Source organism: Lygodium microphyllum, chromosome 11 (assembly GCF_053477565.2).
Source record: "Lygodium microphyllum isolate KBCC chromosome 11, Lygodium_microphyllum_v1.1.10, whole genome shotgun sequence".
In the NCBI taxonomy this organism is placed as follows: domain Eukaryota; kingdom Viridiplantae; phylum Streptophyta; class Polypodiopsida; order Schizaeales; family Lygodiaceae; genus Lygodium; species Lygodium microphyllum.
Genome location: NC_141145.1, coordinates 94,924,237 through 94,949,133, shown reverse-complemented (window position 1 = coordinate 94,949,133; position 24,897 = coordinate 94,924,237). Strand labels below are relative to the sequence as shown.

The following is a 24,897-nucleotide window of genomic DNA, read 5'->3' as shown; positions in this document are numbered from 1 at the left end:
TCAACACCCTAAGTGGATGGGTTAGCTTGTACTGTTTTGTGATGTGTTGGGTGTACCCTCTTCACTCCCATCTTCTAGGTCACTATTACTCAATCCCATAACATTTACCTCACTTATTCAAAAAAAAAAGTTCCATGTGGTTCCATCTGCCTTTGTAGGGCTTGGTAGGCCACTGGGTAGTCGATATGCACCCTTTATCCGATGCCTTATCCTCTCTTGGGCGACTAGTTGGATTCCCTTGGTAAGATAACCGTTGCCTCTATAGTCTTGGTAGGCCACTTGGCAGCCGACGTGCACCCTTTGTCATAATGCCCTGGCTGCTTTGGGGTGGGACACCTTGGGGTAAATAAACATCACAGTGGTTGGCCTAATCTTTTGGATCAGTTTTGGGCCTAAGAGGGGGTGTTGAGCTAAAATATGCATTGCTTGCTGATTAGCCTCTTAAACAACCCCAAAACACACTAAAAAATGCTCTTTTAGAGTAAGAACCCTAAAATGGGGAGTGGTTCAAGAGAGTTCAGTGGAAACCCTAAAACGAAGAGCGGTTCGAGAGAGTTCAGTGGAAATCCTAATTTTGGGACACCCTTCCACATCTATAAATAGACAGGCTGCCCCCATTCAGTCCTATTTCGTATGTGCAAGTTTCACACTCTCCAGTGCAAATTTCAGCCACATCAGTCTACCTCCATGTGGCTGTCTAGCCCTCGCAACTGCTGCCACCTCTTCCAGTCATCGCCTACTATTAGGTGCCATCTCCTAGGCTATGTTTGGCCTCCAGCTGCCATTGCTAGCATCTCCAACATCAGGCGACATCCCACAGCCTGCATTCGCATCCTTGTGGAGATGTCTGGTGTCATATCCCCACTCTGTAGCTATCGCCTCTATCTCTGGCAGCCCCTGGTGTCAGCATTTTGTAGTTTCCTTTATCTTCACTCTCCAACTGGTGGTCACAGACTTGGGATTCGTCTTTGGTGGATGTCGCACTCCGAAATTGCTCTTCCGTTGAGCACACTATACACTCATACATTCATTTACAACATTCATTCACTTCAAAGTTGCGTTCTCTCTCTCCCTTCTTCTGTTTGTGTTTGAGTTTCTGTGTTTGAGTTTGAGTTTTGCCTTTAGAGTTTGAGTTTTTCCCTCTATGTCTGTGTTTCTCTCTTTGTGTTTTTGTTGTGGTCGTACACTCTGTGTGTCCTCAGTGCAAACCCTAGCAGTTTTCTTCATAGCCTGTTCTTCAATGGCCACATCTTCTAGGTTGAAAAGGAACTTGAACTGGTTGAAGGCTCGTGTTTCCACTGAAATTCCGTATTTTGCTTGTTCTTCTTCGGAAAAAGGCAATTTGCCAGCCTTTTCTTAGCATGCCATGATGGGTGCCTGTCATGAAGCCATATTCACCATTAGTGTTTGTCAGAATAATTACAAGCAGTAGGAAACGACTACATACTTGCTGAACTGAAATGCTTGAGTGCAGGAGTAGACTTTTTCCTCCAAGTAGTCTATTGATTTCAAATTTTATTGACATTTTCCTCAATCCCAAGTTGTTGCATCCTACCCTTGTAATATGTGCTTCTCTTTTATTGTTTTCCTTATGTGTTTGGTTTGATTCACCTTATGCCCTCCCCCTTCTGAAATGAGAAGAATCCTTCCTAGGATTAAAGGCTTAGAGGATGAAGGGCCTTCAACACATAATCTTAGTATTTTACTTTCGCATGAGCCAGGTGTAGAAATTTAGATTATATTCTAAATTAACATAGCTATCCATATCAAAAGGGTGGATTCCTACATGCGTAATGTAAGTGAGGACATCAAGCAAGAAGTCACCGGAGTCCACTCGGCTAGCAACATGCAACTCCTCCTCAGTGAGGATGTGATCTAAATAAGGATGTCCCTTAATGTGTTCTTCGAGGGGTCGATTACGGAGGGCAGTCAACACCCTATATGAAGTTGGAGCTACATAGGTTAGGTCTTATTTCGATGCCTTGATTGCGCATTGCTACTCAGCGTTGGTCATTATTTGGCATCCCTTTAGCTCCCATTGCAGTCATAGAGCATACCATTTCCACAAGAAGGAGGAGTCGTTGTTAGCAAGCTATTTCAACTTCTCAATTTCTTGGTTTGTGGCCATGATCATGTTCTTGCTATACTATGTGACAAGACACTGTTTGATTGTTTGTTCCTTGGATATCTCACTTGCAATTAACTCCTCAGCTACTTCAAAAGCCTTAACAAATGCAAATTTTGACTCCTCCCAAGAGCAAGGGAGTGTTCGTACTTTCATTGCTATAGGTTTTTCTAAGAGACCTAAGTCTAGTCAATCGTAGCTTTTAGCCAATGTCATGAAAGTAGCATCCAAGTGTCTTAGGCAATCAATCAAGTTGTCCCAGTATTTTCAGCTAAGTCCACGGGGCCAAGGTTAGAATTGATTGCCGCTCATAAGAGGTGTTGGGGTAAAAGACCCTTGGGCCTGCCCATGTATAGTGACTGTCAATATTCTTTATTCATATATATATGAAAGTGCAATAAGGCAGTCATAACATTGTTGACAGCACCTACATTGTGTGTGCTCTTCTCTCCCATGTCTCCTATATTTCTTTCAACTAGTATCAGAGCCACTCCTTCGTGAGCTCTTCCCGACATCTACATGAGGTATGAGAGCTTGCTTCTCACTCAGTTCTCAGCCATTCTTTGACATGAACAATAGGGTTTCATGAAGAGGCAGCCATAGCTTCCATCATTAAAGCTTGTTCTCTTCACCTCTTGCTTAGACTTGTCCTAGGCTTGTGTAGGCCTATTGTAGGCCTTCATGGGACTCTTACTTATCCCCTACCCACCTGATTTGGCCCCTCAAGTATAGCAGTATACTCACGTTTTATTTGCGCCTGTTTGCAAAAATGGCTCAAAAATCACTCTTTTTGTCATATCTCGGACATTCGAAACCCGATTCAGGCAAGGTAAGAGTCTAAGTTGGGATTTTGGCACGCTCCGGACATGATGGTGATGTCGGATTTGCCAAATTCAGATGAAAAAATATTTTGTAATAGATTTCAGGTCTGAGACAGCATGTATTTGTATGCCTATGGCTTATGTGATGCTTCTACTGATGTCTATTGGTACAGAATCACTTGTGGATGTTATGCATCTTATGTGAGACCCATTTGGAGCTGATTTAGGTCAGCCATTGACTATTTTGAACAGTTCCAGATCTGTCCAAAACATGGTAGCCACCTATTACTTCAATTTTATGCTTACAGGTCTTGGCATTTGATGCCCGATTATGCCCGGTTGGTGCCTACATGTTGGGAATGTATGCCTATGAGTTGGCACTTGATTTGAGCTTGATTTGAGTATTATTTTACTCAATTTTGGACTGTTATTTTCTGCTGGAAACTTCAGGGCTAAAGCTATTTATGCTACGGTTGGGTTATGCCTATTGGTCATCACGGGGTGCTCCTAGCTACTCGGTATGATGTCATGATGTATTTGGACTATGCCACATGTCTTGTTTATGCTCCAGAATGCTTTTGATCTGAGATTAGAGCTTGATTTGGGTTTGACTATCACTTCTTTGTAGCTAGCATTTCATCTATGACATGGTTTATGCCTAGGCTACCCAGTTGGTGAATGTGTTATGCTTTGGCTGTGGATGGCAGTTGTTTGAGCTCGTCTTGACATTCATTTGAGTATTCCCTTGAGAAGTTGGACATTGACTTAGCTTTTTCCATTACAACTTGGCTTTTTTTGTTACGACCTTGGATGCTATATGGGATTTGATGCTCTGATTATGGATCTTGGCTATTACTTGGATGCACTTATAGGTATTGAGCAGTGAACTGCTCCCTTGTTTTGGCAATTGCCTATTGAGTTGTGATTGCTCGTTTGCATTTGATATGCGAAATACTTACTGATCAGTGGACTTGGATAGTGCTTGGGATTTACATTTATGGCCGTCCTACTTCTCTGTTGTATGGCATCTATGCTATTTGGGCTGCTATTGTCCGTGTATGTCAGGGAGCAATTGATCTTTATGGCCACCCGTGTATGCACATGGTCTACTACTATGAATTTCACATAGCCTCTTACCTGGATGCTTTTACACAAATATTTGGGCTTTTATTGGAGATTGATTCTTGCAGGTTTATTTGCCACCTGCCGTTCTTGGCTGGACATGTATGTCAGTATATGGTATGAGACACTGCAAAGTTATGTATACTCCTATGTTTCGGGGATGCTTATGTATTTATGGCTCCGAGGCATGCTTATGCTTTTATGGCTGCGAGCTACAGTGGTTGGATATGTCATGCTTTTGTCTGCTAGGCTTGTCCGTGTGGGAGCTTTTGCATCCGTGGTTGATGCCTTTGTGTTCTCCCGTTATGGTTTGGATGAGTCTCCTTTGCAGTATGCTATGATGACTTCCAGCTCTTCTAGTCATGCAGACAGTCCTCTTGATGAGCATGTTCTCTCTAATGAGAGTTCCCCTGATTCTTTGAGCTCCTTGGATGTATTGGACAACCCTACTCATGCTATTACAGAGCAATTGTCCTCTTTTACAAGTTTTACAGGTTTTGTTTGCTTTCATTGTGGAAAGATAGGGCATGTGAAGTGTAAATGCTTTAAGCGGATTAGAGAGCAAAAAAGATTGTGCTGCACTAGACATGAGAGCAGAGTCAGTGATACAGTAGGTGAGACCACTGTTGATAGTGGTATGGTGCATGTAGTTACCCATGATGATACGGCCTAGACTCCTAGCATCATGTTACCTTGCAGATTACTTACTCAATGATACGGCCTATACCTTTGATTGGCTTTTAGACAATATGGCATCTTGTCATGTTACTCCGCATAGAGCTTGGTTCTCTTCTTACAGGGAGGTTGACAGATGTATTTCTTTGGGCCTTGAGCAGGATTGTCATGTTATTGGTATAGGGGATATACACTTGGCTTTGCCAAATGGTTCTTCTCTTATGCTCCGTGATGTCTTGCATATACCTATGCTCAGTAATAACTGATCTCTGTCAGTCAGTTGCATGGTGTAAGATATTATGTCTCTCTTGGGGATACTTCATGGAAAATCCATCATGGTTGCTTGGTATTGGCCAGAGGTGCTAGATATGGCAGTGATTATGTAGTGCATGTCTCTCATGTGGGAGATTCTATGGTTGCAATTACGCAGATACCACATGCATTGTTATGGCCTTGTCGCCTAGGCCATGTACGACACATTGAGATGGATGTTTTATGTGATATGATCTTATTACCTGCTCTTCTCCATGCTAATTGCCCTCATTGTACTCATGGTCCGTACAGAGCCTCTTTGGCTTATGGCAATCGTGTGAGACATGCTCCTCTAGATCTAGTCCATGTTGCAGTATATGGACCTATGCATTCCCAGTCACTTGGTAGAGCGTCATATTTTCTGACCTTCATGGATCATGCTACCCACTGTGTTTGGGCTTACCCTTTGGTATGGATTGAGGATGATGTTACTATGCTTTACAAATTTATGGATTTTGTTGGTAGTAGGCCTAGATGCTTGCAGATGGATTATGAGAGTCATGCTATCTCTCCCAGCTTATGGATCTCTTGTCAGCAGTATGGCATTGATTTCTTATGCCCTCGGTATTATGGGATTGCTCATAGCATGTGCCTGACCTTACAGGCGAAGGTTGCTGCTATGCTTACCACAGCTGGATTGTCTTATGCCTTTTGGGCGAGGCCCTTGTGACGGCACTCTACTTGGTTAGCAGGACGTCGTGCTTGACTTTGGACGGTATTACACCACATGAGGCATGGAGTGGTATGAGACCCTCCTATAATCACTTGAGGATATTTGGCTGCCAAGCCACTGTCAGTATGCCACATGAGCCTATGTCACACGTCTTCTCCTTGGTTATGGAGATGGTGACTTTATAGCTTACAGGTTTTGGGATTTGGATGGCTAGCAGGTTTTATGCAGTCGTCATGCTGTCTTTTATGAGATGCAGGCACCTCTCAGGCCTCTTGATGTGCGTTAAGTGCGCTTTATGGTTGATTCTATAGTCGTATGTCAGTCTTCTACTTCGTTGAGGCCGCATATTGTCTTGAGACCCCGTTTGACTTGTGTCCAGGATGTTGGCCCTCTTTCAGTGATTGACTTTGGATAGTTTGGATGCTCTATGTTGTCTTGTATGTGCCACATTGATGCTATGTGCTACTCTAATAATGATGATGTACAGCCTTGCACTCATGAGTTGTGTTGGATTGCTCCATTGTATGGAGCTGCCGGATCACTTGCCTCCTGGATGTCTTGGACTCGAAGATTCCCGACAGTTATTGCACAGCTTTCTTTTGGATTGTGCGTTGGGTGAGATGTCATGATTCCTCACCTTGTCTCTTTTCTTTTGTTTTGTTTTTTCACTCCGTGGCCCATTTGCCTTTTAGTGGGAGGTTGTTGGGGTAAAAGGCCCTTGGGCCTGCCCGTGTACAATGACCGCCCATATTCTTTATTCATATATATATATATATGAAAGTGCAATAAGGCTGTCATAACATTGTTGACACCACCTACATTGTGTGTGCTCTTCTCTCTTGCGTCTCCTGCATCCCTTTCAAGAGGGTCTAAGCTTGGCAAGTGGTTGACGTTTGACATCACTAGAGAGTTCAGTAGCTAATGTTTGCTGCTTGGTTTACTCTTGAGGTTGTAGTTGGGCCTTATGCTCAATGGGTTTGGTTGTAGCTGTAATTAACACACTAGGAGGTGCTTTGAGGTCTGAGGAGCACCATCAGGACTAGATTTGGGCGGTTGGGTAGTGGTAGGCTTCATTTTTGGGAAATAGATTGATTTAGGCCCTACTGAGCTAGGCTTTGGAGGTTCTATGGACTTAGTGGCCTGATTCTCTTGTGGTTTGAGTATCTCTGGTGTGATTTTTTGTATGGTCAAAGCTTAGGGTGGTGTTTGAGTAGGGCCTTTGGTTGTTTTGGCTTTAGGTAGCCAAATCTAGGTGTTACCCGCATAGTAGCATGGCACTTACAATAAGGTCTTGGGGACCCATCGCGACTTAACTGTACGTCGATGTTTATAGTTTCGTCTTAGCTTCCTAGGTTTTTAGTGTGGGTCATTAGCCTTGCGGTGAGGCCGTGGTTTTCTGTTCTTAGGTGGCTGTTCTTGTTGTTTAGGTACCCATTTGAACTAGGGTTCATGGGCTTTAGCGTTGGCTTCAGCGGGCTACTAGCATTGAGGCTTGGCAAGTTGTGATGAGTCACGACCCCCCTCCTTAGACTTGATGGTGGATTTCTCTACTGGTGGCTTTGCGGACTTGGAAGAAGTCACACTGCCCTTGCTGAACGCTGTAATTATGCGGACGTTGCCCACAGCTAGGTGGACACGCTACAACTTGTAGTCGACATTACAACAAGCTTGCTTCTTAAATGTTCGTCCTAAGAGCGACTTCGTGCCTGCATCTTTAATGTTGGAGAACACATAGAAGATTATTGGCATGCTTTCAGACTCGAAAGAAATTGCAACCTTGGAGTTTTCCAAAAGTGTGTAGGGTTGGCCTCCATAAGGGCCGAGCTTAGCATTAGTGGGTTGTAATTGCAATTTTCCAATTTGGGTCCAATGGTCATGGGTTAAGACATTAAAATCAGCTCCCTCATCGATCAATGCGTTGATGGTGCATGTGTGCTTAGCAATGACCATCATACTTAGGTAAGCTGGTTCTACTGCTTTCTCATCCTCATTGTCCATTTAAGTGATAGTGGCTACTCGTACTTGGACAGGGGGTGCTAGCATTAGGGACTCATGCCATGGGTGTGTGGGAGGGAACTACTTCTTTATGCAACTCCCATTGAAAAAGCCTATGCCCTCACCTTCTAGGGTTTCGAGCTCTATGTTTCCAATTTGGCTGATGGTTCGAACCCTAAAGGGACCTAGCCCTCAAAACTTCAGTTTCTGCTTATGTCCCTTGACTGAGTATAGGAGCACTAAGTATCCATAGTCAAAGTTGCGCTGCTTGACATGCTTGTCAAACTAGCATTTGTGTCTTGCCTTCTCACTGATTAGCGCATGGGTGGCTAGAAACCTAGTTTTCGACAAGCGTTTGAGCTCAATTAAGAATTCCGTCCATGCCTCTTTCCCGTCCCATCTTTCTTGAAGAGCTATCCTAAGGCTAGGCACAAAGAACTCTAAAGGTAGAATTGCCTTTGTACCATAAAACCTAAAGGGGGTCTCTTGTAAGGCACAATAGGCCCACAAGGTCGCCATCAACTTGTTATCCTAATCACTATGCGAAGTAGAGGTGACCTTGGTCAGGACATTTACTAAGATTTTATTTGTGGATTTAGCTTGACCATTTGCCTGAGGGTAATAGGGCGAAGATTTTTGATGGATGATTAGGAAGGAGAATAGGAGGTGAGCTATCACTTCGTTGATGAAGTGAGTGCCTTGGTTGGCTGACTAGTTCGATGGGGCAGCCGCAAACCCTGAGATCACCTACTCCCATAAGAACTTGGCAGTGGTCCTAGCATCATTTTTTCTCATAGCTCATGCTTCTGACCATTTTGTTAGATAGTTAGAGGGGGGCTTGCCTGCCCATACCTCCTCTACAACCTGAAAGTCAATGCCACTGCTAGGTGACCTGTTAATGAGATGCATTGCAGTAGTAACTGCCTCAGCCCAAAAGTGATGCGGTAAGCCAGCCTGGCTAAGCATGCTATGGACCCTTTCCTGAATGGTCCTATTCATGCGTTCAACCATACCATTCTGGGGTGGGATGTAAGGGGCAATGAACTAATGCTTAATACCCCGCTCATCACAAAATTGCTCAAAAGCATGTGATACATACTCACCCCCATTATCTAATCGTAGGCATTTGAGCCTTTTCCTAGACTGGTTCTCTGCCAATGCAAGCCAACGTTGAAATGTGTCTAAGACATCGGATTTTCTCTTTATGGGATAAGCCCAAACCTTACATGAGTAATCATCTATGAAAGTAACAAAGCACTTTGCCCCACCAAGTGACTAACAAGGCATGGGCCCACATATATCTGAGTACACAAGAGCCAAGGGCTACCCATGCATTTCTTACCAGACTTTTTATGCGTATTTCTAGTCTGTCTTCCATACAAATAATGATCACAAGAATCAAAATGCGAAGAGTCAAAAGGCGAAAGATACTGCAAAGCACGAAGCATTTTTATTCCTTTAAGAAACATATGCCCCAACCGAGCGTGCCAAAGGGATACATGGGGAATAGAACCCACAGAAAAAAACATGATCTAATGTAGCTCTAGATACAAGGGATAGAGGCTATCAGACTTGGCACCTCTTGCAAGTACAAGCCTGCCACGAGTAATCTTCCATGCAAAGTCTCCAAAGGATACAAAATACACTGCATCATCAAGCTGTCCAACTGACATAAGGCTGCGAGTCAACGCAGGTACATGGCGTACATCATGCAAAACAAAAGAACTACTAGAAGGAAACTGCAGCCAAACATCTCCAATGTGCACAATGTCAAGAGACCTGTCATCACCAAGACGCACAGAACCATACATGGTATGATAGGTATGAAACCAATCTCTACAGGGTGTCACATTAAAGGACACACTCGAATCTAAGAGCCAGCACTGGGCATACATAGAATGTATCGCAGAAGTTTGAAGTCTGTAAGGCATCACATGCAAAAGCTGCAAGTATGTAATCATCATCTAAATCAGTGGCTTGCATGACATTAACTTCTTCTATCTTCACACTGGAATTTGCAAGTACAATACTACCCTCAGAAGACTTTTCCTACACTTTTTATTTTCCCTTTTCCTTGTGCTTATCATCGCGCATTTTATGGAACTGTGACCTAATATGTCCTGCTTTCCCACAATAATGATAGGTAAGATCATACTTCTGCCCACGGGACTTACTGCGACCACGTGATTTGGACCTGGACTTTTGAGAGTCCCTGCCCTTATGATCATTATCATGTCTGCCATGTCTGCCACCTCTAACGGTCAATGCATGTGAAGAGTGGGAAGCATCATTGTTTCTCCTGTTGATTTCCTTAGTCAATAAAGTACTCTCAACATCTTTGATTTTTAGCCCATCAAGCTTGTTCATGCATATAGCACTACGGAAGACATCCCATGATTCAGGCAAGGTGCCAAGCACAAACAACGGGTGCAAGTTATCTTTGAAATCAATACCCTGTGACAACAGACTCTTCATGATAGCATAAAACTGACTGAAATGAGATGAAAGGGAGGTCCCCTCCTTCATGCGAAGGTCCATTAACTACTTTAGCCAATACATCTGTGATGCAGGACTCTGTTGCGCATAAAGCTCCTGAATCTTCTCCCATAAATCCCATGCACTCTGATTCTCATCTTCAACAACATTATGATGGACCTCTTCTGAGAGTGACAAAATAATGGTAGACTTGCATAGCTCATCAACTTCCATCCAAATATCATCATCCATATCTTCAAGTTTAACACCCTTGAAACTCAAGGGTTTAATCTGCAACTTTTACACCAAAACTTGCCATATTTGGGACTTCCAATACCCATAGTTGGTACCATCCAACTTGGCAATGGTAAAGAGAGCTGTGTCTTTCAGGTGACCAGCCATACTATCCCAAATCAATGCAAAAAAGAAAAATTGCATGTTGTAATTAGTAGAAAATGCACTAACACTACTGCTAAAACTGGTTGAAAGAGTGGATTTTACCAAGAGAAGCACCTGCCCACCAAATATGACCAAGATAACATCAAATAGTAAGCATTGACCTCATAGAAGTGCTCAAAATTTGCATATTTCAGCTTGCTATAATAAATGACAACAGTATGTAAAACTATCCCAAAATGAAGCAATCATTGATACATATGTCAATGCAACTGCTAGGTAGCAAGATACATCTAGCAGTGAGTTTCCAGGGGCAAGAAGGTACCAAGAATTGTCAAACCAATAACCTGTCACGCAAGAGACATCTCATAGGTCTAGAAGCCATGCATGTAATGGGTCTCGGGGTAAGAGAAGAGACCAAGCATAAGCACAACTGATAGAGCAAGAATCTCAATACATAACCATCCAAGATGCATACAAAACCGACAAACATGTGACAGAGATAGGTGCCTGACCCAATAGGCGTATCAAATCAGCCCACTATAGACAAACTACAGACACAAAGCTCTCAAGAGAGCAAATGCATGTAACTATCGCACAAGCTCAAGCTCATCTGTAAATAAGACTTTGTGTACATCCAAATATACCAAGAGGCTCCCACTGGAAGTGAAGTCAGATGTAAAGAGAGCAAGCAACACTCGAATACATCGAATACATAGCATCAAACATGCCAAATCCCAGTAGAGTATATCCAAAGCATAAATCCCAAGTTATCTCAGACCTGTAAAGCATAAGCCTGAAAGCATTCAAAGAGCATGTAACTGACAACCAAATGTAATGCCCAGTAGATCCAAAATGCTCAAATACATCTGAAGATGAAGCTCCAAGTAGCTTCAAGCATGGGCAAACCAAGTGGCATCCATATCTAACTAAAGCGTAAATGCAAGAAGCCTAAATGTCAAGTAGTGACGATAGGCATAGACCAGTCCAAAGCATGCAAACTGAAGCCAAATGCCAGTGAAGAATGACCAAGTCGGAGCCCAATCCAAGCTCAAAATCATTCCAGAACCAAGAAGAAGCATTTGACAACCTCCAAATACATCGGTATGATCATTCAAACCTCCAGTAAGCACCCCGTATCAATGAACCAATGCATACACCAAGTAAATGAGCTTCAACCCACTATATTACAGTAAGCAATTTACTATTAAATGAATATCAAATGGTGCTCAAATCTGCTCCAAATCAATCCCAAAGCATAGACATAGCATCCCATAACATCCGGGCATCACCGGGCATCAATAGGCATCAAACGGACAATGCCAAGAAGCATCAAACAGTAAATGTCAAGTATTGCCATGTTTTGATAGCCTTGGGACTGTGTATAGTATATACAGCAAAGGGTTGAAGGGGGAAGCACTCGAATTGATCACCGAGAGTCAAGTACTAATGCTGGGGAGTCAAGCAATGCTCAGGAAGGTTGCCAAGAGTGCCAAGAAGCCGAGGAGGAACAGGGAAATGTCGGGGACCAGATCATCCTAGCCCCCTAAAAATGAACCGAAAATTGTGCTAGCTGTTCCTAGGGGCTGGGGGGTCTTCAACAGCCCTCGAGGGCACTTGGCAATGTCGACGGGGCTCCAATGCAGCCCGAGAAGAAGTGGATGAAGGTCGGGAAGCTCGGGGAGGAGGTGGGAGATCAAAACATACCTACAAATGAAGGTGCCATGGCTGCCATTGAAGCTTGAGTTGAAGCTCTTCAAATTTGGGCTAAAGAGAATGCCGGGTAAGCTCCAATGCCTTTGCTCTGATACCAATTAAAAGGGAAGTGGAACCCAGGAGGAAGAAGCTTGGCGGTGAGAGCTATGGCATATGGAGAGCAAGAGCCAAGAGAGAGAGAGAGTCAAAAGTAGGAACTACAATAACCACAATGTGTGGCCGGGCCTTCCTTTATTCAAAATGTCACTAAATAATAAAGAATAAGTGACTGTGAGGGGCGCCCGCCACCTACAGTGTGCAGTAGTGGGTACTGTCAGTGTAGTAATACACGTGCGGCTAGGCAGATGTGCCTTTACCCCCAACGATAGCCTCCGTTCGATTGCCCAAGAAGATAAGACCGTTTTCCTAGTCCTATATGACCCTCGCATTACGCATCTAGGGTCAGCCTAGTAGGATGTCATAGTCTACTCCCTTCATGACTATAAAGCCAATAGAGAATTGGATTCCTGCAATCTTTAGTGGCCAATTTTTTAATACTTCGAATGGTTTCACCTTCATTCAGTTAGCCAGTGTGACGTTGAATCTAGTAGTCTCGACCGGTGGGTTTACCCCAAGGAGTACTGCATGGCTTAGCACACTCACTCCTTCCCCTGTGTTTACGATTCCCTTTCTTGTGACATCCCCCAAAGCTAGGACTAGCAAGATTACATGCATTTTTGTGCCTTCCCAAAAAGCATTGACGTGCAAGGATTTAGGCATGGAGTGCAACGTCAGACTCAGTATTTGCGTCTTTGTGTCGTACTCAGGCAAGTTTGTGGTAACTGGCTCATCTGATTCCTCGAACCATTGTTTCAGATCCTACCATAGCATTGGATACTACCTGAGCAGGTCGCATAAGCTTAGAGTTACAGGAGTGGTCATTAGTGTATTAAGGAGGTTGCTAGCCGCTTGCCTTTCTCCTAATTTTGTGGTTCTTGGCCAATGGCCTTGACTGATTTGCTGGCATGGAGATTTTGGCCTTTGTTTAGGCGGCCCTATTTGTGATGCCATCAGCTCCCTTGATTTTGGTCATGGGAGAGAGACTGGCGTGCTTATGCTTGAGAGATTATCAATCTCATCCTCTAGTATGGGCTCAGCGTCTTTTAGGTGCTCCTGGGCCTCCTTCACCCACTCTTTCACCTTCTTGATGGCTTCAAGTTGGTGCTTCGGGTTGGGGTATTTCTCGACCTTAGCACTTCCCTTTTCAGCCGCTCGTGGAGCTGACACTTCTTCCTCTACATCAATGAATTTCCTTCTAACAAACAGCGTTGTGACACTTTCAGTTTTGAGGGTGACCTTAGCATCTGGTCTTTTTTTCCTTCATCTCTAGCTCTTCTTTCCAACTGAGGTTGCGTCAAGGTGACTAGGCCCTAGTAATGATATGCCGGCTTGCTTCGTTTGTGTGTGGATCATGACATGCAATGGGATAGCCATAGCCTCCCCATCGAGTGTCTCGACACAGAACAACCTAGGGCAATCGACAAAGAGATGAGTGATTCCACACTCAACACATATTAGGTCAGTCTTATCTCTATTTGCTTGCTTCCTCTCGGGGCAGCGCGAAGAAATGTGTCCTCGGTGACCGCAAGTATAGGCTCTTGGGTCTGTCCTAGGTGACCACAAGTCCAACACACGATTGGCTCTTGGGTATGTGCTCCTAGGCCTCTACCTCTCCCTCTTCCTAATGCCATCACCGGTATTGGTTGGTAGTCCATAAGGAATGTGTTGCCTTCCTCATCGTAGGACAGGTATGGATTTACATAAGGTTCGTCATCACTAGGCTCGTCCACATAGTGGACTGGAGTGTCACTCAATGGTGGGTGGGTCATGTAGGGTCCAGGTGGTCCGTGTCACTCAATGGTGGGTGGCCCATGTAGGGTCCAGGTGGTCTCGCGATACTTGTAGGATTTATCTCCATTCTAGGGATGGATGGCTTAGCATCATTAGGTGTCGGGAGAGCCAATGGGACTCCCCTTCCAAAGAAGTTTGGTGGCCTATTCGCAAGGTAGGGTTGAACCTAAGGCTCTGGGTATGGGAGTCTCCGAGGTAATTGACAATGCATGGCGTCATGGCTGAACCTACCACAATCAGCACAAGGTCATGACCTAGGGTCCTAACACTCGGCTGGCAAGTGGTTTCTACCACAATGCATGCATTGGACGTGTAGACGTGTTGGTCATCTCATCATCTCCTATAGTTTGGCTATGTTCATCCTAATCTCTGCTAGCTCTTGCCCTAAATCGGTGCCCTTCCCTTTGTCTTGAGCACTTGGGACTGCTCTCTCGTTGGGTGTTGAAACTCTCTTGGAATCCCTGGCGCTGGATTCTTCTCGACTCAAGCTCCTGGAGCTTCTCTCTTTGAGCTAGTCATCCACTCTAATAGCGTCTTCAAAGACCCTTGCCATTGCATCTCACTGCAAGCTTGAGTTGTCAGCCAACACTTTGTAAATCTCTTCACTTTGTATTCCATTGATGAATACCGTGGATACCACTCTTTCAGTTGTTCTCTCACCCATTGGGATTTTCTGAAAGAGGCTCCTCACATGGGTCACATAATCTCGAATATCCTCCTTCTCTCTCTGCTTGACATTCATGAGTCGCACTAGCAAGTTATTGGAGTACCCAAGTTCGGAAAATCTCTTAATGAATAGATTTTTCAAGCCCTTGAAATTGACACGCTCTGAAGCATCCAAACTCATGTACTAGGTTTGACCCTTGTCACCTAAGCATATTCTGAAAGCTTGGGAGCATTGAGTAGGATCAGTGAGGCCATTGGCCTCATAGACCTACTCGAAATTGCTCCACAAAGCTATATGGGTCATCGTTTGCTTGGTATTTGTCCAGCTGCTTTGCCACCATAGGAATTTTCCATTAGCTCTTAGAGCCTTGGTTGACTCCTAAACCCACTAGTAGCGATGTTGCTAATGCTTCAGTGCTTTGCTCTGTTGCTGTGTTATCTAGCAGCCGCTTCGTCAAAAGCTCACTCAATGTGAGGTCTCCTTCTAGCGCTCTCTCACCCTCTGGCTGATTTTTGTCTACTAGGGCTAGCATTCTCTGGATTTCTCACATTTCGATACTATGGCGTAAGCTCCTAGTTTGCTGATCCTAGTTGTATACAACTAGGCCTTGCAGAGCCCTACGTGCCAACTTCCTCTCCTCCACAAGGTCTGCTATGATATCCTCTACTGGTCTACTATAGTGTTCTAGCTAGGTTTGAGCATCATATTTGTTTACTAACTGATGGATGGCCTTTGAAAAATTCCCTAGGTCAAGTTCTTCGTTGCTTCTATGGCCTAAGCTACCCTCTTCCATGTCCAAGGCTTCTTGTTTTGCCAAGTTGTCGAGCAAGTTGATAAGGCTAGGTAGATCCACTTCCACGATAGCGTCTGTCCTTGTTGCATCTGGCTTTTTAGCTGTGTTCTTCGCTTGGTCCTACCTTTGGTGATTCAATCACCCTTCTATGTCTTTGGGTCTTCTCTTACTTGTGGATTCCTTCAAGTTCTTAAGTCTGGGTGAGTTCTTTGTTAATTACAACCAATCCTCAACTTACCCTCACTCTATGCACGTGTGTGTTCTTTTCTGTGCACTATGTGTAATCAGACTTTTAGCTCTCTTTAAGTGTGTCTTGGGTGCTGGAAATTAGAGTGAGTGAGAAAACAAAGTGTCTATGTAGCCCTAGTGCTCTTGTCTATGGGTTGGCTAAATAGAGTTGTGTGTTCGGTTTCTAGCTGTCCTCGCCGACTTATAGGGTTTTTCACCGCGCTCTTCTATTCTACTCATTCAGGGTCAAGTTGGGATCTTACAACCATCCCACAACACCAAATATGTCAAATTTATGGAATCAAGCTACTACACGATTCTAGACAGTTCGGTCACAATTTCTAGGTCTGTAACTACCTGTGAGGCATTCGATGGATTCTTTTGGCGCGGGTCACGCTTCTCGTTGGCCGGGGTTTGTCAAATTTCTAGATTTTCTTTCTTAGGCTATGTCCGATTTACCAGTGTTCGATTCTAGGAATGGGACAAGGTCAAGTTATCACAATCGGGCAAGGCATGTCCAATCGGACGACTTGAGTGGTCCGTTTCGCACGTGTTCGATTCTTGGAATCAGACATGTGTGCTTGGTCCGATTCGAATGTATGTCAAATCTTTGCAATCGGACAACCGAGCGTTGATCAAACAAGGTGATGTGTCTTCTTCTCATCCGATTCTCAGAATCAGATGGAGGTGGTGTGTTTGATTATGAGTTGGTCTGATTTTCAAAATCGGACAGGTATGTCCGATCGGACTAGATGGACTTGTCCAAGTCCAATTTTGCGAATCGAACACTACGGAAAGCGTCCAATTCCGCTAGCCGAAAATGCACATCTATCATGTTTTGTCAAAAATCTCCACTCCAATGTTGATATCACCTATAGAAACTTCCAGGAACCAAGTAGGGATGTAGGCCAAGGGCATCCTATACCTGAATCTTGCCGAAAGCTCTGACATGATCCAATTGATTCAAAGTAGACTCATGACCTGCAAGCTCTCTCTCTCTCTCTCTCTCTCTCTCTCTCTCTCTCTCTCTCTCTCTCTCTCTCTCTCTCTCTCTCTCTCTCTCTCTCTCTCAAAGCCAAGACTGCAAATGCGGCTTTTCCTAGTCACCCATGACCTTAAACCCTTGTTGTGTACCACCTTAGCCTTTCTGATTACTCCACTTGCAACTTCGACCCATCTGAGCACTCTTTTCTTCCCAAATTTTCCATGTTAGTGCCTTGTTTAGGATTGTTTTACATCAATGAACCTTAAGCTTCCCACTCTGATTTCTCCCTCCTATCCTACTCTAAATGCGATAAAATCAAAAGCAAAATTTTGAATTAATTTCTCCTACTCAACTAATCATCAAAAATAAAAAATACTTACTTGTAGCACAGATTAAGAACCCGAAATCTCTTATCTATCTCAAGCTCTGGTTCAGGGATGAAACCCTTACTTCGATGCTCAATTTGAAGCGCGCAAGCACTTAAGCTTGAATTTGTTGGTCCTGGAAACAGAACCAAAATGTAGAGGCACTCAATTGCCAAGACCCATTGACCACTTGTTGTTCAAGCATTTCAAGCGAGCACTAAAGGCTACCTCTCACATAGCTAATGCGCTATCCCTCTCTAAGAGTGTAGTGAGCTTACCTTGATGCCCGATTGAGTTGCTTCCTCTCTCAAGCACTCCGATAGCTCCACGATTCGTGATGCAAGCTCAAGCATCCTCAAGTCTCTTCCTCCAAGCTCCATCCTCCATGGCCACGTGTGAGAAGAGAGAAGAGAAGAGAATAAGAATAGAGGAGCTGGAGGAGGGCTTCACCTCCAAGATCCCTCACTCTCACACACTCACTCCCTCACTCACTCACACTCCCTCCCTCAAGCACTCACATGCAAGCAAGAGAAGAGAAGAAGAAGAGTTCACTTTGCCACACACCAAAAATTTACTTTTTGAACTTTATATATACAAAACCCTAAATCCCTTTTGGGTGGTCATCCCCTTATCCCCCTTTTCTTACATGGTCGGCCCTTTTTCCCATTGTCCTCCTCTATTCCTAGCTTAGTCCTACTGCCCACTCATGGTTACAAATTGCACAGGAGGGAGCCTGGCACTCTTTTACAGAGGTTTTGGTTGCACCTTTATATTTAAAGGTGTGCCTTCTTGCTTTTGGCTTCTTGCGGCTTCCACGGTTGCGTCTTGTACTCCTGATTGTTCCCATGCTTTTTTATTTCTTCCATGCCCACTCTCTTGTAGGGAACCTCTTCCTTTTTTCTGCCTTGCACTTTTCCTCTTGATTCCTCGTTTTTCGCTTCCTTCACTTTGCAGTAAACACTCTATTCCTACTAATCAAGAAGAAAGATGGTTCTTTCTGCATCATGTGCATGGACTACAAGGAGTTGAATAAAATCATAGTTGAGAATCAGTATTCTATCCCCAAGATTCATGACTTAAAAGGAAATGGTATTTCATTAAGATTGATTTTTACTCCGATTATCATTAGATGTGTATGCATGAGGGTAATGAAGTCAAAAGGGCTTTCCAGAGGCTCAATTTCCTAGTGCTACCTTTTGGATTGATGAATGCCCCTACCACATTCCAGAGCCTCATGAATAGAATCTTACACCCCTTCCTTTTCAAATTTGTGCTTGTATTTCTATTTTTATTTACAAAAAATCATGAGAGGAGCACTTAGCGGATGTTAGAAGGGTATTTGATGTCTTGAGAGAGTATATTTTATTTGCAAAGGAAAGTATGTGCATCTTCATGTAGACATCAATGGACTACTTGGAACACATTGTTAGTGAAAATGGATAGGTGGCAACTTTATAAAATTTTGATTTTGGCATCTCTCACACTAGGGCCAAAGAAAACATAGTAGCTAATTTTACCATCATAGTTGTCGGCATGCAACGTGTCATCCGTATCAAAGTTACATAGTGATTGGATTGAGAACTCCACAAGGCCTACTTGCTGAATGAAAAATTTAGTCACATATTTCAAAAATTACAGCATAGGATAATAGAAGAAAACTTCCAATATTAGCACAAGAATGGACTTATATAGTCCCATGATATGATTATCATCCCCCACACTTCTCCCTTCACATGAATGATCATGGAAGAGATGCATTCTCACCCCACTGCTAGTCACTTAGGTGTTTTCAAAACATATGATAGAACTGTCAATAACAACTTTCATTGGGCATAGGCCTATGGAGAGATGTCAAGGATTTTGTATCTAATTCCATGCCAACATAATAAGGATAGTATGCTTAAACTAGCTAGTCTCTTGCAACCCTTGCCTATTCCTGAAGGGGAATGGACACATATCACTATGGATTTTATTACTAAACTACCCATAATCAAGAAATAATGGAACAACATATATGTGGTAGTTACTTGTCTTATTAAAGCTATCCACTTTATTCCCACTAAAACTCAGTATGCCACATCTCAAGTAGCCACTTCATTTATGCAGCATGTGTTTAAATTGCATGGGTTCCCGTAGGTCATGGTGCATGATAAAGATGCTAAGTTTTCAGGAAATTTTGCCCTTATGTACAACAGTTCATATATGTGGCTCCACTTGGCTAAGTTTGCATATACTTCACCCACTCTAGCATTGGGGTCTCTTTTTTTGAGGCACTATATGGGTATAAGGTTTTCATCCTAATGTTCCTATTCAATGACAAGATAAACCCTTAAAACAAAGAGGATTTAGAGCACATGCATGCCCTGCTTCAACAATGTAAAGTGAATCTTTGGAAGGCACAATATCACACGAAGCTTTATGCTAATAAGAGGAGAAAGTATATGGAATTCCAAGAGGGGAGCTAGTCCTATTGAAAGTGCCTAAGTCATGTTACTCTACTTTCAAGGATGGTAGTAGTAGGAACAAGCTCGCTAATAGATTCTATGGCCCCTATCAGATCATGAAGAGAATTGGTGACTTGGCTTATCAATTAGAATTCCCCTCCTCCACCAATATTCAGAACATGTTTCATGTTAGTCAACTGAAGCCCTTCATTGGCACCTTAGTGGAGTATGTGGAAGAGTTACCTCCTCCCATAGACAAGAAGGCATCATTCAATAAATTCCTGAGGCAATTATTGGGCAGCGAGGAGATAAGCATTTGAGATCTCAATCCATTAAGGAATACCTCATCAAATGGCAAGGCCTACCCCTAGAGAAGAAGCCTCATGGAAATTAACCACTATTTTAGAGGAGTTTCCCCACTTAAGAGAGGCTCAATAGGGTGAAGTAGACTGCATACAAACTACACGTTGTTTTAGAAAATTTTTATACCTACATTAATTATAGCCAAGATGTTCATATGTGGATTCAGTGTGCTTGTCCACATAAGATCCATTTTGACATGCAACATGCCCCATTTGAAGCAGCCTATCAAATGTTATGGCAGATTTACTTTAGCATGCCTCTAGTGGACAACATGTTGTCCATAGTCTTCCAAACCTCATTTATCATGAAATGGTAGCCCAGTTCCCTTGTCCCCATGCCCAATTCTTGCATATCATCTGTATGTAGCCCTATGTCCCAATTCTTCTTAGATAGGAGCTCCCCATCCATCAAATTCTCTCATTGTAATGCTAATCAAAGTAATACTCTTTAGCCCCACTCCTAGGCCACTATAGCAAATCCCTCTAGCTGCTTTCTGTTTTTTAGGGCAAAAACTTCTTGGATCGAGATGGAGTGTAAAGAGTGAGACTACACAAGAATCAAGGGTTACATAACTAGTCACATTGATTGGGGTATAAAAGGCATAAGAGACCTAGTTTAGGGTATCCATGTATTATCAAGAATTGACTCTTCATCTTTGTTCCAACTTCCATGGCTTCCCCTCTCTCTTTCTCTCTCTTCCTATCTATCTCTCTCGTTTGCTAGTCTTTCTCGCTCTTTCTCTTTCCTCCCTATAGTCTTCTTTGTTCTCTCACCACAAGTCGAAAACTGCACCTTTGCTAGTTGATCCAAGGAAATAGTATTTTGTCTATCATAGTGCTCTCAATGTGTTTCTAAATGTACTATTGATATGATATTGATCAAGGGATTGCTCTATTTGTTGCTATATGAGTTGGTTTGTGTGTAGCTGCATAGTCTAAGATCGGCCACTAGAAGCTTACTCTCATCCTTTGCAATTATTTGTTTACTGCAATGAAACTCAACTGATGATGAGGAACTTCACCTAAAAATCTTAGTGATGTAACATTCATGTGCTTCTTTAAGAAACCCACATTTAGCATATGTATGAAATTGTTTACAATTGAGTTTTTTTTTTAATCTTTATTTGCAAGTTTAGCGTGTGTGTGTGTGTGTGTGTGTGTGTGTGTGTGTGTGTGTGTGTGTGTGTGTGTGTGTGTGTGTGTGTGTGTGTGTGTGTGTGTGTGTGTGTGTGTGTGTGTGTGTGTGTGTGTGTGTGTGTGTGTGTGTGTGTGTGTGTGTGTGTGTGTGTGTGTGTGTGTGTGTGTGTGTGTGTGTGTGTGTGTGTGTGTGTGTGTGTGTGTGTGCGCGCGCCAATATCTAAAGATGTAGTGTTGGCATAGACCTTTAAATACCACAACTAACAACATTGGGTAGTACACATGTTGTCTTCATTTTATTAAAATAGTTCAATCCTACCTACCCACAGCCATGCTCAATATATCTTGTAATCATAGGAATCCATGCAACATCTTGAACTCTCAACTTAAGAAAGACTTCATGAACATCTTCAAACAAATCACATTTGACATACATATCAATTAGGGTATTGCCAATATTTTAATTTCTTTCACATCTTACTTTGATGATTTCGAGGCGATTTCACAGTGTATTTCTTGCCCTCAAACTACTACTTTTACACTAGTACAAGCTTTTAAAGCACAAATAAAAGTCATTGCATTTGGAGAGACACCTTCCCGTTGTATGTGCTACAAACGTCCAAGTGATTTATGACCAAAGCCATGATTGGCATATCCAAAATAATTGTAATCCATGATAACACATCTCGAGTTGGCAACTCACCAAAAAGATCCTTAGTATCTTCAAATAAGCCAAATTTAATGTACATATCCACCAAATTATTGCATATAAAATTATCATTGTCCAATTCGTTCTTGATAATATCAACATGTATAGCTTTGCTCTGGTTTTTAGATCATAGACTAGCACAAGCTTTCAAAAGTAGACCAATGGGATGGCATTCTCACAAACACATTCTTGCTACATTTAACCCACACATTTGAGTATCTCTTCATAACATCCCAAATCAACATACATTGTTATTAGGGCATTCCATAAAACAACATTACACAATGGAAGTTCATCAAACAACTCATATGCTTCTTTCTTGACCCCACTTTGGCAAACATCTCCAACATAGAGCTTAATATAATATAGAAATCAAGTTCATACACCTCCTTGAATATATTGGCAGAAATTTTTTGACCCTTATTTGTGGCCCCTATGTTGCCACATGGTTTTAAAGAGTAGACAATTGTGATAGGATCTTGAGGCACCCCATTGACTTCCATCTACTCTACATAACTCAAATTCTCCTTATATAACTCACTTTTAATGTAACCTAAAAGTAATGTCTATGCTACTATATCTTGTTCTTATAGTTCATTGAGCAACTCCCATCCTTCCACAAATGTCCCACATTTGGCATACATAACCACTAAAGCACTATTGATGCTAGTATCTACTTCACAACCATCTTTAGCAATCTTGGTATGTAACATTTCTCACTTTGGAGGTCCTTAATGTGACCACAAGCTTTGAGGAGAAAGACATAGGTGACAACATTTGCTTGGAGATGATCCTTTTGCATTTGATGAAGGTAGATTGGGAATTGCTAGACTCAATATGTGCCCACATTAGAGATGCCCATGCATGCTCATTGCAATCCATCAATTGGTTGTTCGCATTCTCAGCATTGCATATGCTCATGTAGTCTTCTGCAAACATTTGAATGATATAGTTCTCAACATTCAAATCCTAGTTTTATCCATAAAAATCAAAATTTACATTTAGATGTTATATATCACAAATAAACTTTGTAACTGTCCACAATGACTAAAAATAGTGAATTATTTCTATAAACATTTAAGAGTTAGTCCGTGACCAATTGTACAATGAAACTACTATTAAATATTATTGTGTACTTATTACATAAGGTGTTATTCAATTGTTTTGTGAAAAAAAATAAACTTATAGTAAGATATATCTAAATTTTAGTAAAAATACACAAAAGGGTGTAAAAATTTTCACAAAATATGTTTCATAGAATACACAAACATGCCTTGAATGCACATATGCCTAGTATTTATACATATTGGCTTCCCTAAGCTCATTCACCCATGCATTGGACACTCTCTAATACACAAAGATGAGAAAAATAAATGTAAAGAACATCTTAGGTATAACATAAAATTTAATTTTCACAAAATAAAATCTTATATATTTTGAGAATCCATACCTCAATCCAACCTCAACCTAAGTGATATGACCCAAGCCTTGCATCACTTGTGTCAATCAAATTGGGATCTTACCATAGATAAGAATGCAATCATTGGCTTGGTGGAAATCATTTTCACAAATCCAACATCTCCATTCTTGATTAACTTCGGCTCCTTCTCTAGCTCTTTGTTGGATCAACTATTGATCTTTGTCAAAATCTCAACAAACTTTTCACAGCTCTGTGATAGTCAAGAACAGGGGCATATCCATATCAATTTGACCAAGACGATTCATAATAATCACTTGAGAAGTGAAATCTCAAAAAACTTTTCACAACTTTGTGATAGTCAAGAACAGGGGCATATCCATATCAATTTGACCAGGATGATTCATAATAATCACTTGAGAAGTGAAATCTCAACAAACTTTTCACAGCTCTGTGATAGTCAAGAACAGGGGCATATCCATATCAATTTGGCCAGGATGATTCATAATAATCACTTGAGAAGTGAAATTGGAAGCTTCCTTAGTTGGATCATTCATTGGGTTAGAGGCAACATAACCACTCTTGAGATCTTTCACAACAACATTCTTAACATGAAACCCAACATTGTCACTTCCATAGACTTTCCCTCAATGGTCAAGCTAATGGGAGCAAAAGTGACAACCATACAAAGCTTGAGCACACCAGTCTTCTCCACTCTACCAACAGGAATGGTTCCAATACCGCTACTCTTGTACACATCCTAAAGGGAAATCCTCAAAAGCTTGTTTGAAGACCTCTTAGGTTCCTAAATCATATCATCTCAATCGAATTATTGCCCTCAAATCCAAAGATGGAAAAAAGGGGGATCTTGCTAGGGTTGAACCCAACTTTCTTCAAGTACGAAAACCACCTCCTTAGTAATTTCATCATAACAAGCTTTTAAGTATTTTGGAAGTGTTGCATCCATCTAGTTACAACAACAAATTGTTTCCTTCATGCATAGGGTAAATGCAAGGAGGGCATGCACACAAGTATGCCCATCTTTAGAAATACTTCAAAACAACCAACACTTGAGTCGATGATTGCATGGTCAACCCAAGAGATACCGTTAATAATCTTCTTGATAAAGTCACAGTGACCAAGGGCATCAATGGCAGCACAATAGTACTTTGATGTTTCAAACTTTCAAAGAGAAATATCAATGGTAATGCTTCACGATTAGCCTTTACTTTGTCAAGAATGACCTCTTATTCATCATAGCTACTTGAATTAGCCTTTAGTTTGTCAAGTGCCCAAGCATACTTGAATGACCTCTTATTCATCATAGCTACTTCTTTATTCTTGAACCATCCAAGTACATCCAATGAGTCACTAAAGTGCTTGAGGTGAAGGCCTATCCTGTCCATTTCATTTTGGGCCATTATATTTTCAAATCATCTTATCATGCACATACACCAAATTGCATGGCATGCTATGGGAATCAAATCCATCCCTTCTTGGCCTTAAGCACTGATATGCTATTGTAATATCTGGATATCGAGACTTGCCCAAGGAATCCATCGAACAAATGGCATCTACATTGAAGATCAT

General features: G+C 42.2%; 1 pseudogene; it reads right to left on the bottom strand.

The window, feature by feature from the left end:
* Positions 1-756: 756 nt before the first annotated feature.
* LOC148029105 (elongation factor 1-alpha-like) lies at positions 757-24,286 on the bottom strand (annotated as a pseudogene).
* Positions 24,287-24,897: the final 611 nt, after the last annotated feature.